Below are 11103 nucleotides of genomic sequence, written 5' to 3'. Positions count from 1 at the left end.
AAAAAAGGGCATATATTCAATATGCAGCAGACATGTACATCATTCAACAGACACAATAATAGCATCTAGAATACTAAGTTATCAAAAACACAATAAACAGCTAAAGACTTAATCCCATCATACACTGGTTTGGTGCGTGCCACACCACCCTAGTTTTGAAATTATCATAAAGCACAACAATAATAGGACACAATATAACAAGCACTACAAATATAAGTGTTAAACATTTCCTAGTCCATATGCATGCACTGAGTAGAAGCAAGCTACCAAATTGGATCACTTATAATATAGGACATATCAGTAAATTATTAAGGAACCAAACAGAAGTAAAAATTTTAGAAGGAACCAATATCAGCCAGGTTGCAAACACAGAACAAAGTTTTGATTGCTTTCTTTATCTCCAATATTTCATCCTAAGGAATCCAAATCGGAATATGAGATGTTGGTCTGGGTAGTACTATCAATCCAGGGCAAAACTGAAGCTAACAAGGACAATTTAAGGATCCGTCAGCAAGTCCAAGCTCATTTAGGAATTTCCAATAACTGCAGCTACAAGACTTTCTTTCTTTTTCCAATTTGAAGTGCCAACTCAGCTCAAAGCTTACAAAGCGTTTAGCATTTTACCTCAATCAAATTGCAGGCAGAGAAGAATGAGCAAGAAGCTTCTAATTAAGGTAGATAAAGAAAAGCTGGAGCAACAGTTGAAAGACCTGACTGTTCCACCTGCTGGTTTTGTGCCACCACCCTCAGTTGCATACCTGGCTGGCAGATGATAGCCTTTCAGGGCTATGGAGGACTCCCAATGTAGCAATGGATACCTCCAGTAGTCCTTGACACATTCCATGATCATGTGCTCAGGCCTCCGGTTGCCTAGTAATTACAAAGGACATCTAAGCTTAAATCAGGTTGCCTAGTAATTACAAAGGGCATCAAAGCTTAAATCAATCCCAGTTGTTTATGCAGATGTTGGAAACAGTAGCTCTCCTCCTACATATAAATACTTCTGGCATGCTAATATATCTGGATTTTAGAGGAATAGGCAAAGATTTTTGGTGGAACTGGCAAGGAATACCCATCCACTGTTATTTATTTCTTCAATAAAATTGGCCAATTTATCTGGTTGTCTCAAATGCAATAGCAATATAAGGTATAGCGTGGTCTTTAGTTCAGGTAAACGATTTCCCTGTGATAGGATAATTAGGTCTGGCTTTCTTGCCAGGAAACAGACAGGTCCAAATTCTTTTTCTATATTCAGGCTGAAAGACAAGAAACCCGGGTAATTGAGGAAGGGGAAACCACCAATATATCATAAAGATAATCTCAGTGCTTCAAGTTCCAGGTATGGAGGATTTCCTTTCCGCTGAGATCAAGTAGCAATATTTAAGAACGAGTATTGACTTGTGAAGGTGGAAGACTGCACTTCTCCTTCTTTTATTATGGGACCAAATCTAATGGAATTTTTCCATGTTCCTAACACATCTGAGAGAGAGAGAGAGAGAGAGAGAACTTACCTCCGACGGATGAAATCAGAGATGTCGACTGAAGGGGCAAGCGGGTGCTACCGGAGCTTTCTCCCTAAAATCTGACGAAGCAGAAATTTTCGAGCAGGAAAAAAGATCAAGAGAGAGAAACTTACCTCCAACGAGCTTTCAATCCAAATTAGTCTAGCTGTTTATCGCAATGGTTCTATGTTTTTCACTTTTCGATCACAAAACTAAAATAAAACACTTTTCGATCACAAAACTAAAATAAAACGAAGAAACGAATTACCAATACAGAGATTCGAAGGATGTCCGTCCGTCCGTCCGTCCGTCCGCCCGTCCGTCCGCCCGTCAAGCTGCTGAAGAGACCGTCAAGCTGCTGAAGAGATTTATAAAGAGGCGGAAATTTCTAGCGGAAGTTTCCAATTTCTCTCCAAGAGCGGGAGAGATAAGAGCATAGAGAGTGTTTTCGTCTGCGTATTCTCTCTTAACGGTCGGAACGAGAAGAACGCTACCTGGGCTCGTGGCCCCTGCGCCTAGACATATGGGGGTGTGAATGACTACTGCACCGTCATGAAAAGGTGGAATTCCCGTCCTATGAAACTTGCGCAGTTGGGCGCATGCTCCCGTTGTCCCGCACGCCTGATAAACCGGTTGAGTTAGGGTTGAGAGAATGCGACATGCTTGACCCTTTTTGACACGATAAGTTTGTAATAGTAAAAGACCTTAGAGAAGTTGAAAATGGTGAGAAAAACCTTTCAACGAAGAATAAAAGAGAAATTGAAGGTGATTAGAAAATATGGCAGCTAAATATATAGGGCCGCCTTATAGAGATTCATTATAATTTTCTCAAAACATCACTGGACGCCACTAAGGAAGATTAGATGAAAATAGTTTGCTAATGGTATGCTTTTTAGGTCAATTTTTACATTCTTGAACGATAAAACAAATATTTTATCATCTGATAATGCAAAATCGATCTAGAATGTATTCCAAGAATGCATACCAAATGGAATGCAACCTACATTTTTTTTTTTTTTTTTTTTTGATGAAAAAATGCAACCTACATTGATTGAGGATTATTTCATACTAAGCTGAGTTAGTTCTTCTTTTCTTATTAGTTGTTCATTTATGTAGTAGTACCCAGTCAACTCTTTGTCCAATTAAAAGGGTGTTTGGGTACCCAAAAGTTGTAAGTACCATAAGAAAAAATAAAATAAAATGGTCAGGGAAAGAATCTCCTTAAAAATAAATAAAGCTTTAATCATTATCCCATGTAATTGTGTAAACAACTCCTTATATTTCTTAAAATATTACAAATTTTCTTTCCCTTCCCTTCAATTCCCCTTGCAACCAAATGAAGGCAAAAGGAAAAAATTTTCCCAAGCAACTGGTTTGAAAAGAATCTCTTTGATGAGTAATTCTAGTTATGTCGTGTCGAAGAGTGATGCTACAAATTTGATTGACTACTAAATGTGTAGTGAATGGTCGGAATTGATCACTTGTATCACTTGTAAAATGCCGTCTCCATCGTCAAATCATACATACAACGGTTTTTCATCACTCACTTTTTTTTTTCAAAAGAAAAAAATGAAAGTGATGAAGAACACTGGCAAGCAATCTCCAGTCTGTACTTTTTCTATTAGTGGATGTTCTACGTTCCATTGAACTCATTTTCCATCTTAGCTCCTTCTGATTTCTTTGACTCTGCAATCTATTTGTTTGAAATTGGGTGATCCCAAAGATGGTTCTCCAAGTTTCAGCCGCGGTATCAAGCCTGCAATCAACAATCTCTCAACTCTCCTTGAGCTCTCCATTGTTCTGTGGTAGAGCTGGATTCTCTTCCACAAACACAACATCAATTAAAGAACCTTTGGTTCCTTGCCATTATCAAGAACTACAATTAAGGTGAGATACCCACTGATCTGAATTGAAACCCAAACTTTTTAAAATGTAATAAAGTAGGTTTAATTCCAACTTGTCATATGCCTTGGTCTTGTCGATTTTTATGATCACAAAGACCATCTTTCTTAATTTCTTGTTTTTTGTGTGTGTGTGTTGGAGATAATGGAATATCTCTTGGGCTATAATTAAATTGTCTGCAATTTGTCTTTCTCGGATGAAAGCAGTTTGGAAAGGGGAAATAAAGGAGGTCAAGTGTCCCTTTAGGCGGTTAGCTAAAGTCTTTGCAATGATCTTATAGGAAATATTGCATAAACTGATGTTTCTGATATCAGAGACCCTAGTTGCATTGTCTTTTTTTTGGGCGATAACACAAATAATTCAAAGTATAATTGCAACCATGTGGAAGGGAGAAGATCGAGGAGAAAAAATGTTGAACAAAAGCAAGAACATCATTATAGATGCGATCCCAGAATTTATGATAGGAACAGGCTTGAAAGCCATCAAAACCTAGAGCTTTAAAAGCTCCAATCGGGAACACAACAAAACCCAGAGCAAGTTTGGTTTCATCAAGGTTAGGGATTGAAGTTAGATGGTTAGCCTGGTCAGGGTTGATGCATTGGTGAAAGAGGCATTCCACAAAACTTGTATCAAGGGGATTAGTTGTTGTGAAGATGTCACTCAAATGGTCAATAAAAACATTGGCAATGCCTCTAGGGTCCTCAACCTTATTGCCCAAATCATCGAAAATGAAGTCAATGTGTTGTCTCCTAATATTAGATTTGGTGATAGAATGACAATACTTGATGTTTCTATCACCATCTTTGATATAAATATAATGTGATCGATTTTTGTAATCAAAAGGTTTCTTCAGTATCAAAGATCCATTTCACATTGGATGCAATGCGCATCAAGTTTTCAGAGTCCTCATCAGTTGTTCCAAAGCTATCCCCTCTAATAAGGCAAATTGATCAAAGTAGTCTAATCTAATAAGATCAATATACCCAAAGACCTTTTTGTTCCAAATTGAAAGTAATCGACTAAGACTCGAGAGTTTGGATGGGAAGCTGTCATTGGATAGCTTAATCCATTTTGCAATAAGAAAAAAAATTAAAGTCCGATTGATGTGTCTGGGCATGTTGGGCAGTGAAAAATCGTTTTTAAAAGACCTGTGATTAGGGCAAGTACGAAGAACAAAAGGGTATTGGTTTCCACCGATACCGATTCAACTTAATTCCCAAAGTCAGAATCCCTCCCACCACTGCTGGACTCCTATCACACTAGGACTCTACTTTAAACTTCTCCTGTTTGTTCAAGTGAAATGTTCAATATATATCTTATAAAGTTTTGATGGGTCTGGCGGGGAGTTGGACTTGAGTGCGTGCAACAACAGTTAGTTGAATTGTAGTGGATGGGTGAACAAGTGGGTTGGGCCTGGTTTAAAAAAACACGGATAAATTTTGAACCCAAATTGAACTTCAGCGCCAGCCTAGCCCTTCTCAGTTCATCTCAAAGTTGAGCCCAAGTTCAGCTTTGTTGGACTTTGGAAGCGTTTAGCGTGTTCGATCAGATGTATTTATTGTCATTATTGGTAACAGTACATTGGTGTTGGTTTTGGGATAGTGTTGGAAGTGATTCGGGATAATTCGGCACATGTTTGATGAGTTTTTATTATGGCCTAGGGGTATTTTCATAATTTTCCTATAACCCTAGAGTATGGTTGGTGGAGCGTTTGGAAAGCCCAAGGGTGTTCTAATAATCATACACAGGTTCTGGTGCTGTGTACAGGACATTTTCATTTTGTGTGATTTATTTATTGTTGCAAAGATGTTTCAATAATTTTACACTGTACTGACCCTGAAATGATAGGTGAGGTGGTCAGATGATTGTTATTGAGTTTAGTATGTTTTGGTTACATTCGGCATATGAGGTTTAATTAGTTGAAATCATGCATAATGGCGGCATGATGGTATATATATATATATATATATATGCATTTTGCTGGAGTTTTATAAGTGTGTGGGGGCCCACCAGGGGCTTATAAGGTGGCCTGGAGACATGGTGTTGAGGTGGCCTGATGAGGTAGCAAGTGTTTGTGTGATGTGGCAAACCACAAGGCCACATGGCCTATAGGCAGCCAATCAAATATCAAGTGTGCAGATGAGCAGCTTACCTGAGCAGCAACAAGGCTACCCACAGATCATTTCCCTTTATCCTAAAAAGAAAGTCTTTGTTGGAATAAATCTACATTTTTAAGAGGTGATTGTTAATGTTATTAATCACACACACTACTCACTACTCACTACTCACTACTCACTACTCACTACTTCAAAGTTGAAACTTTTTTATTTCATGTAATCTGAGATTGGGACCCAATTCACATCCAATGATGACCTCGATCCAATAATCATGAGATACGTGGCATATTTATGATAAGGTAATATGACTACTAATGACTGCACCGATCCCATTGTACGGTCACAGAATCTGTCTTTCTTATGAGTTAAAACTCTTCTTGTGTCTCCGTCAACCAGTGGAGAGTTGGACACATGGCAATCACGGTTAGTGAAGCAAGCATTGGCAATCCAACCTCGCTTTGGTTCAAGGAGTAAGGGACTAAGGTTAGATCCGGAAGATGTGATGACTTGCATTGCTAGTCCTTTAATGGCAAAAATGGTTGCCCAAGGCTGTTTTGCTAGGTTGGCACAATGATCGCTCTAATTTTAGCCACGTGGAAGATTGACGTTATAGCTTAGAATAGATTTGGATCCTCTACGTCTGGGTGGTGGAGCGATCATCGTAAGGCCTTACATAGGTAAAGGCAAAATGACCCCTCCACCCACTGTCCCAACATCCTATTTGATGGAATCCACACACCCCCCCCCCCCCCCGCTCTGTGAGGCTAAATTGTAGAAAATCAGATTCAAGTGAAATTTGTTAGTCTAATTCAATCATATGATTCGCTTGTATTGAATTATATCTAGTAATTTAATCATTCATTTATTTTTATTTCTTATATTTGATTGAAGTAAGGGTGGTGAAGGTTTTCCACATCCCTAGTTTTAGAAACGAAGAATTGAGTTGGGATCAGCTATCCACATGGGGAGCTGTGGGGATAGATCCCAACCCTCCATGGGTTGTGAGACCCACCTCTGGGATGTGGGACTCACGTCATGTGAAGGGTTTAGATCTGTCCCCACCGTCCCAAGTGGGAGTAGATCCACGTTGCCCCAATTATGATATGAGAAATGATTTTATCAACATCCCCACACTATGGATGTGAGGATACTTTTCCTTTCTTCTTTTTTTTTTTTTGGTGGGGGTGGGGGGTGGCGATGGGGCAAAAGTTTTGGACCCAAAATCCTCTCGAACGTGCATACGACTGCTCAGCAGCACTAGGCATGTAATGTTCATTTATTTCCAAGAACTGTCCAACCGTCAGATGCGCCATGCATGAAGAGGATCCCCTTCCAAAAGTTTTTCTAGATTAACAAAATTGAAGGGTATCTTTGGTTCACAATGTATTGACGGTTTCACTTACAAGGGGCCACATGCACATGGTTAGGAGGAGAGAGAAAGTAACAATGTGGAACATGGTTAATATGTGAAATAATGTAGAAAAACATCTCCATTGTTGGTGTAGAATCTTTTTCTCATTTTTTATAAGCAAAAGTTTGAAGGGTACCTCTGATTCAACACCAAAATTTGTATATCGAATGGTGATGTAGCAATGAAACTTTGACCATTTGAAAATCTTGTAGATTGACACGTATCAAATTTCATATTCACATTTCATAAAAAAAATAATAGTTTCATAATTCACAATGTTCTTCCACATACCAACCCAAATTACATTAAAGATATTGTTTCTTTTTAGGGAAAATTACATATGCCTCCCTTGTACTTTGCTTTAATTATACGTTTCTCCCCTTAATTTTTTCATATTACATTTTAATCCCTTATGATTGACGGTGTTAGTTTGCTGTAAGTTAATGATTTGAAAAGACAATATTACCCTTATTCTAAAACACCACAAGTAGAATTACAATGATACCCTTTTCATCATCCTCAACCTTAAAACACTCATTTCTTTCCTCCTCCACCGCCGCCACCACCACCACAGCCGCTGCCTCCTTCTCCACCGCCACCATTGTCGCTGCCGCCTCCTCCTCCTCGGACTCTTATTCCCTAAAACTTTAAATTCATGCACTGCAAAGACTGAACAGCAAATGGGTTCATCATCATAGCTTCCATTACCGCGTGTAGAGCACAACAGAAGGTGTTGATTTCAAAAATCCAGTGCTCTGCTTGAACTCGCTGGAGCATCTCTTGTTCTATCACGTAGGAATCACAGAATAACAAATTAAAACTGCATTTTCAATTCTACCCTTCTCATCATCTTCAACCTAAAACACTCATATCTTTCCTACTCCAGTGCCAGCACCACCACCGCCACCACTGCCGCGGCCGCCTCCTCCTCCTCCACCACAAACAAATAAGAAGAGATTAGAGGAGAAAGACGGGGTACCGATTGGTAAAAGATCATGGAAGGTTGCTGCAGGTAGGACTAAAACATTAGAAACCGAACCACCGCTGCAACCTCTGTCCTGCTCACAAAAGAAAAAACACCCGTGAACCTCTGGTTCTGCCCATGTTTTATATTTATGTCTTTCATCTAAATCATCTTCTCGATAATTGCCAGAGAAAAATAAGAAAGAAGAAGAAACAGAGAGGCAGAAGGAGCCCTTTGGTTTCTCCTGACCAGAGGGCAATCAATTTCGGGAAGGAGAGACTAGAGAGAGAGAGAGAGAGAGAGAGAGAGAGATTGAAGGAGAAGACGGAATTCAATGCAGTTGCAGAGATTCTGTATTTAAATTTTCTTTTTGTTTTATTTGTTTATCAGCTTTTGAATTTTTATCTGTTAATGGATGAGATAAGATGAAAGGTCTAATTATTTTCTTTCCGCTTCTTATTTCGGCAGTGCTTTTATGTCTTTCCTTCTTGAATTCTAACAGGCATTTTCGCTGTTTGATTCCCTTCTCACCCAAAATAGCACCAAAGATTCACTTCCACCAACATAATTGGTAGTTTGTTTTATCACTCTTTTCAATGGAATTTTTGTTTCCTTTACTGCTGGTAATTCATAAATCCAGGCTTTTTCAAGGTGTACAGAAATCACACACAAAGAGAGCATACCTTGTAGCAGAGCACCGTCTGGAATGAAGAGAAGTCGGTGAAATTGGGGCCTGAAGGTGGGAATGGGTTTCGATAGCAAAAGAAGAAGAAGTAACTCCACTCTCTCTCTCTCTCTCTCTCTCTCTCTCCTGTGTTAACAACCCACAAATACAAGAGTGGGGGCTGGCTGCCCTGAAACTTAAAACTAGAAACTGAATCCTATAATACAAGAATGGGGATGGGCTTCTAATAATTGTAAAAGAAAGAAAAAGAAACCGGTTTGGGAAGGAATCTGTTTTAGAACCCAGAAACAATCTGGATGACAGCAATGGTCACTGTGAGCATAAATACGCAGGCACTGGTAGGGGTATCGTTGCTGGCGATTACAAAGTTCAGAGGTTGAAGATGAAGTTGGGAGAGGAGAAAGGGCAAATTTTCCCTTCTTATTTTGGTTTTTATCAAAAGGGTAAATGGGTTATCTCACAATGACCAAGGGTTAGTTTGGGCATTATAAAAAATCTTACTATGCCATGTCAACACTTAATAGACGGATGCTAACGGCAAGGGAGGAATTAGTAATTTTTTTAAAACTACAGGGAAATCGTATATAAAATGAAAAAATCAAGAGAAAGAACGTGTAATTAGAATAAAATACAGGAGAGACATGTAATTTTTCCTCCTTTTTATTATCAAAGCTCTATTTTTTTACTTGGCCAACACTCTTTTAGGCTTTTAACCGAAACTTGATATATGAACAAAGGGTCGATGGGGGTGTCCCTTTTCCACCAAATAGATATTAGGGAAAGTTTTCTTTACCCACAATTCAACTATCATAGTCACTCACAATCCAATATTGTTAGAGGTCTGAAATGTCTTTCTCTATATTTAGATCCCATCTCCCAACTAAGCGCGATGATGAAGATTGGTAAAAGAATTGCTTTTCACCATGGATTAAAGAAAAACTTCGATCCAAGATATTTGGTTAAAAACCCCTATTCTCTTTATCTTTTTGACTTACTATATAAAATCCAAAATTTAAAATTAAATAAAGAAATAAAGAAACAAAGGGCGGGCTGGGTTGGGTTATCCACCTTTCTTTTCACTAAATTTGGGTTATTGGGTGCTAAGCTTGCACAATGGTTGGGCTACCGCGGACTCTTCTAAATTTTAATTAATACGGCTGAGGGAACCACCAAAGTCAGGACTCAGGACTAGTAGGTGCTGTGGGCCTGTGGCCAACCGGCAATAAATAGGTGGTAAACATTCAAAAACCCGTAGTTAATGGTGTATCACATTTTGTATGACGAGAAAGAGCGTTGGTGTACACCCCAAGGCTTTTGTCAAAAGCAATTCCTACTCCGCCGTTGTTGGTTTTTTTTTTTTTTTAAATTTTGTTATAGCATTTTTTTTTAGGAATTATATTTTTTAATATAAGTTTACTAAGAATTTGAATCCCACGTGGATTGGGGTTGAGCAGCCATCGTGTTGCGCTCAACTTCAAGGCTGTCACGTTGGATTTCATGTCAATCCAATGGTCGATAGATGAGTTCAATTCAAATTCAAAATTATCGGTCAAAATTCAAAATGGTTGGAGCTCATCTATCGACCATTAGATCGGCATGAAATCCGACATGGCGATGACTGCTTAACCACAAGCCGCAAAGGATCTAAATCCGTTTACTAATCTAACTAGAGAGGGAAAATGTTCTTTAAGCTGCCAGGGGAGTGAGGGTATTCTAGAGTGCAGTCTATCTATCTCTTTCTCTTGCTCACATCAAATGACCTTGCTGCCCTCTTATGTATATTTCATTGCACTTGATTGGTGAATTCCTCTATGCCATTTACTCAGATAATATTTTCTTGTAAAAGAGATGTACCATCTCTTTGTACATCTCTTTCTCTCTCTCTCTCGGATTTGGATCCTCTACAGTGCGGCTGCCCATCCTATCTGTGCTGCGTAGACACAGGGCCGTGCGCATAAACCACCGTACCCCTGTCCAAGCACCTTGCCCGAGTAGAGATAAGGCAATTTTTGCGTTCAGCCCTCTGTCTACGCAGCACAAATTAACAAGACGGACAGCTGCGCCCCAGAGGATCTGGACCCCTCTCTCTATCATTAACACTCGTAACGGTGTTTTAACATCTTTCAGCCCCACCTGGGTTTATTCATTCGTTGGCATTGCCCACCGTAATTTTTCCACTGATTGATTCACTCTCTCTTTCTGTGCGCGCGCTCTCTCTCTTCAAAATTTCAAAAAGGAAGATCATAGATGGGTTCTGGTGGGACCCTTGTCATGACTCATGAGGCAGACAAAAACAATAGCCCCATACACTAAAACAGACACTCATCAATCATGGAGTCACCACCCTTACCCCACCATCACCACCACCACCACCACAACAAAGTATTTTATTTGGTGCTTAATCTCCACCTTTCATGGATGTGATCTCTTCCTTTTATCATCTAAGTATAATCTTCAATTCCCACTTAACCCCATTTAAAGTTAGGGTAGAAGATCACTACTTGGTAGTATGGGTCCTCATG

The 11103-nt window shown here is 39.3% G+C and overlaps 1 long non-coding RNA gene across 1 annotated transcript; it reads left to right on the top strand.

Moving 5' to 3' along the window:
• Positions 1 to 691: 691 nt before the first annotated feature.
• Positions 692 to 1126, top strand: LOC122642535. The gene is made up of 2 exons (XR_006330059.1): positions 692 to 865; positions 906 to 1126. It is a non-coding gene; the product is annotated as an uncharacterized LOC122642535 (long non-coding RNA).
• The last annotated feature ends 9977 nt before the right edge of the window (positions 1127 to 11103 follow it).

Source organism: Telopea speciosissima, chromosome 10, assembly GCF_018873765.1.
Source record: "Telopea speciosissima isolate NSW1024214 ecotype Mountain lineage chromosome 10, Tspe_v1, whole genome shotgun sequence".
NCBI lineage: Eukaryota > Viridiplantae > Streptophyta > Magnoliopsida > Proteales > Proteaceae > Telopea > Telopea speciosissima.
The sequence above is the reverse complement of the archived record's forward strand: the minus strand, read 5'-3'. Positions and strand labels throughout refer to the sequence as shown.